Raw genomic sequence first — 5398 nt, 5'->3', positions numbered from 1 at the left:
TAAGGAACTTTGACACTCCCATGCCTCTGACGATGAACCTAATTGACTTGGAGGTGATCGTTGTCAATCTTGGCCTGGATCTCACAAAAAAATTCATGAGTTCTTTTCTTATCAGAACGATCAGAGTGAATTGTCTGAGCTGCCGTACCCTCATAATCAATATTAGACTCATCCAACTCTTTCTGAATCCTCTATGCTGTCCTCAGCTTGACAGTCAAACACTCTGAAATGTTCAGATTGGAGCTTCCAGCACAAATGCCAAGCAGTATGTCATTTCCATATTTCTGGCAGAGTGAATTGCATCATGGTGTTGTTATTTTCACACATGGTACCCAACTGATCCTACTATACTGTGTAGTCAACAAAATCAAAAATAAACAAGGTGCATGCACAAGATTAAAAATATAAGATGGCAATAATTTATCCATCACATCCTGTATGTGTGTGCATGTATATATATATATCGTTATCAAGTATGGCCATTGCACGAAACTTAATCAATGTTGTTTTCGTGCAATGCCTGTGCAAGAAGATATTTTTTAAAATGAGGAAAGGCTGTGCACTGAGTCAATCCCACTCACTAAGCAACAGCAGCCATAATCCGAAAAGAAGAACAAGTCAACATCATTGGTAACCACTGAGCCGCAGGTTTTATGTTGGAGTTATCCCAGTTACCTGAGTTACCTGCTCCAAGAAGGATGCCCTAACAAAGGCTAGGAGGCCTTCACTCCTAATGGTTTAACCGTGCAATCGGGTATTCAGTCTGATTATTTCTATGTCCCCGCACATGATACAGCCTTAAGACATTTATTGGATGTCCAATGACTCTCAAGATTTCCTCCGCCCTTTGACAGGTTTTGTTTTTCATCCTGCAGGGTGTTCAATAAACACCCTCCTCACCAAGCAAGCTTGGTGGGGTTGCTGGTTTAGTCGCCGATGACCCAACTATGCAACAGGTTGTACTGGGTTACATGTTACCAGTAGCACTCAAAAATGAGCTGACGTAATATATATAAATATGTATACACATGCCACAATGAAAACTGTTCCACTCATAATATTTTAGTCTCTCTCTCATCACTTCACGTAAAATGATCAATTTCTCTTCCTGTCTCTCTCTCTTTCATTCTTTCTCTCTCTCTCTTTCTTTCTTTCTCTCCTTCTTTCTCTCTCTCCATCTCCCTCTCTCTTTTTCTGTCTCCTATTCTTTTTTGAATCTTACAAGTTATAAGACAACTTCACTGGAGCTGGGGTTCATGAGAAAATTCATATAACAGTTTGTAAAGACTTTAGCATAATTCAGAAAAGCATCCATCCATGGGAAACATGCCAATTCTGGGACATTGGAGCATGGGACAGTCGAAACATCCAAACTACTCATATGGAAGCAGATGTAAAATGATGATGACAAATGATGGCGAGATGACAATGATGATAATGATGACGACGACGATGATGATGGTGATGATGATGATGATGATGATAACGATGACGATGAGGATAATGATGACAATGATGATAAGAACGACAATGACAATGATCATGAGAATGATCATGATGAAAGCAATGATGACGAAAATGGCATTAGATACAAAACCATCAATTTGTAGTTGCTTGAATCAAACTAAATACCTCATAGGTCCTCATTCAATTGACCCTGGGGGGTTGCAAAGGAAATGACAGTGTCAGAGGAATTTATATTCAGGATGTAAATAGTCAGAACTAAAGACTTAAATATTTAGTTTGCCATGAAACCATTTATGCCACTCAGACATAATGTATATACTATACTTACTTTACATTATTTCTAAGAGAAATAATATATTAACCATGCCATATTACCAGAATAGATGGTAGACTGATTATAGCATATTATCAAGATATATAATATCTTAATTATATTATATTACCAAGATATGTAATATACTAACGATAGCATATTGCCAAGATTTATAATTATGTGTCTTCTAGAATGTATGTATGTGTGTGTATGTATGTATGTATGTATGTGTATGTGTATGTATGTATGTATGTATGTATGTGTATGTGTATGTATGTATGTATGTATGTACGTATGTATGTAGATTGTTATCATCATCCTCATCCTTCCTCTCCTTCTCCTCCTTCTCCTGATCATTATCATCTTCCTCATCATTATTGTATGTCTGTTTCTCCATGCTGGTGAGAATTAGATGGCTTGTTATGTCTGGATCAGAATTTAATTGAAGCTGTGGCCTGTCTAGATGACTGGAAAGTTCCATTCTAGTATGGATTCCACTGCTGGATGCTCTCCCTGTCACCAACATGTTAAAGAATTTACTGAATGACTTTAATGAAGACATCAGCACCATAGGATTGTCTTGTTCCTGGTAGCACTGAACAGATCTTTTTGCCAAACATTGTTTCTGTTCAGGAACATGATTGAGAGGTGTGTGGAAGAGAAAGAGGGACAGAGACAGAGTAATGAAAGAGAGACAGACATACAGAGACAGACAGAGAGGGTGAAAGGGTGATCAAAGAGAAGTAAGTCATAAGAATGAGAGAGTAATACAAGAGAGAGAAAGGAAACAGGAAGAAAAAGTAATAGACAACTACACACTGGTTGTTGGTAAGGAGATTGAATAGAGAATAATAGGTGGGAAATAGGAAGATGGAGGGAAGCATAATGGAAGTGGCACAGAGAGAACAAGGAGTGAGAGAGTGAGGGTGAATAAGTACTAGGCTTACAAAGAATAAGTCCTGGGGTCGGTTTACTAGACTAAAGGTGGTGCTCCAGCATGGCTGCAGCCAAAATGATTGAAACAAGTAAAAGAGTAAAAGAGTAAAGAGTATACATATAAGGCAATGAATTGGATGAATAATTAGCATAGCAGGCAAAAGCCTAGCAACATTTCGTTTGACTTTATGTCCTAAGTTTTCAAATTCCGTCAGGGTTGACTTTGCTTTCATCTTTGGAGGGTTGATAAAATAAATACCAGTTGAGTACTGGGTTAGTATAATCAACTAACCCTCTAACCCAATACTGCTGGCCTTGTGCCAAAATTTGAAATCAATATACATACATGCATACATACATACCATCATATATACATACATACATACATACATACATACATAAATACATGATCGCTGCCCCCACGTTATCGAGTATGGTCATTGCATGAAGCTTAACTGTTACTGGTGCTGTGATTGAATGTGACTTTTTAGCCCAGCTAAAGATCTACAATGTCTTGTACAGAATTGGCAGCTAAAACATTTACCTGCAATATCTGGCTGTAGTTGTAATTGGGCTTCATGTACCTTTGCATGTCATTTAAGTCCTCCTGTCGGATTACACTCCCTTCCACATGCCTGACAGATATGATTAGTATGTTGTGTTACACCACCAGTGGCCAGGTTGTCACTCATCTGTCTCACTTTATGACTATGAAGATGACTCTTGAGTCCAGCTTTACTGAGGCAGTGTCTTGCACAGACACTGCATGTCAACATCATAGGAAGACCCTTCTCATCTGGAAGTGTAACAGCGATGCCCTTCCAGACATCCCTCCTTACTTTCTCATATGCAACTCGAGATTTCTCAAAAGTAGCTGTCCCCATGTGCACAATCCTTCTCCACCTGCTACAATCAATAGCTATGCCTTCCCATGTGTCAGGAGAGAGGCAAGCATCTCTTAAGGAAGCCTTCAGCAATATACATACATACAAACATATATATACATACATAAATACATACATACAAACATACATACATACATAAATACATACATACATACATACATACATACATACATACATACATACATACATCAATAGAGCAGATGTGAAAAGTGAAGTGAGAGAATGGATGCATAGATGTTTATTCCTTTGGTTGACAGCTATTTTGTAATCGGTGTGTTACATAAGTGACTCTACATCATTCATCACAAATATACAAATCAATATATAATATATACACCTATAAATATATGAGTAACAGACCACACTTCATAATATTTTATGCCAAGTCAAACCATCAGACTCTACTATAAACAGCAAATTGTTTCATTATAGAATCACAGACAATGAATACATTTGGCAGATTTCACCCTTTACAAATACTAGAATTACCATATGTGGAATGCATTAATGAAGATGCAATGAAGACAGTAGATAAATACAGATTCAGAAAAAGAATACAATAAACATCAAAACATAAAAGATACAATAAGAAAGAATAGGTTTATCATAAAGGTTTGCTTTCTAAACTTTTGGCTGACCATTCTGTAGTACTTCAGTGAATAAACCATATGATAAAAAGATAGAGAATAAGATAAATAAAAGCATAAATAAACAAATATAATAGTAGAATGAAAAACATGGAGAAAATGAAGAAAAAATTCAATAAGGGTTTACATGTCAGGAGAAAAGGCCAGATTTGTTGAAAGTAATGTATATGTTTTGGTAGCGGTACTTAGGGGCATGGCAAAGTGGCCTAAACTGTTGGAATTTCATGCACAGCTGATTTAGAAGGATGGAAATGTCATTCCAAAAGCATTGATAGTGGAACCAATATCTATACATACATACATCTCATGTGAATATAATAGACACATTTATACACATACCTACACATTCACATGCTCATGTATGTACCCAATTTCACACAAAGCGTAGGAGTGGCTGTGTAGTAAGTAGCTTGCTTATGAACCACATGATTCTGGGTTCAGTCCCACTGCATGGCACCTTGGGCAAGTGTCTTCTACTATAGCCTCAGGCCAACCAAAGCCTTGTGAGTGGATTTGGTAGACGGAAACTGAAAGAAGCCCATCGTATATATATGTATGTATGTATATGTATATATGTGTATGTGTGTGTGTATGTTTGTCTCCCCCAACATCGCTTGACAACCGTTGCTGGTGTGTTTATGTCCCCATAACTTAGTGGTTCAGAAAAAAGAGAACAATAGAATAAGTACTAGGCTTACAAAGAATAACTCCTGGGGTCAATTTGCTCGACTAAAAGGTGGTGCTCCAGCATGGCCTTGTGGGTGGATTTGGTAGATGGAAACTGAAAGAAGCCTGTCGTATATATATGTATGTATGTATATGTATATATGTGTGTGTATATGTTTGTCCCCCCCGCCACATCTCTTGACAACTGATGCTAGTATGTTTTACGTCCCCATAACTTAGTGGTTCAGAAAAAAGAGAACAATAGAATAAGTACTAGGCTTACAAAGAATAACTCCTGGGGTCGATTTGCTCGACTAAAAGGCAGTGCTCAAGCATGGCCACAGTCAAATGACTGAAACAAGTAAAAGAGTAAAGAGTAAAAAGAGTATCAAAATTGTAATTTCCACAGAGTGTTCAGACTAAATTTAAGAGTTTGCGTAAAAGGAAAAGAAGGCAAAACATCC

The 5398-nt window shown here is 37.4% G+C and overlaps 1 long non-coding RNA gene across 1 annotated transcript in view; it reads left to right on the top strand.

The window, feature by feature from the left end:
• Positions 1-2869: 2869 nt before the first annotated feature.
• LOC118765531 overlaps positions 2870-5398 on the top strand; it is a 30069-nt gene continuing 27540 nt past the window's right edge. Inside the window, exon 1 of the long non-coding RNA XR_005001394.1 lies at positions 2870-2982. This is a non-coding gene — a long non-coding RNA (uncharacterized LOC118765531). The remainder of the gene's footprint in view (positions 2983-5398) is intronic.

Source organism: Octopus sinensis, linkage group LG12 (assembly GCF_006345805.1).
Source record: "Octopus sinensis linkage group LG12, ASM634580v1, whole genome shotgun sequence".
NCBI lineage: Eukaryota > Metazoa > Mollusca > Cephalopoda > Octopoda > Octopodidae > Octopus > Octopus sinensis.
Note: the sequence above shows the minus strand (reverse complement) of the source record. Positions and strands in the feature narration are given on the sequence as shown.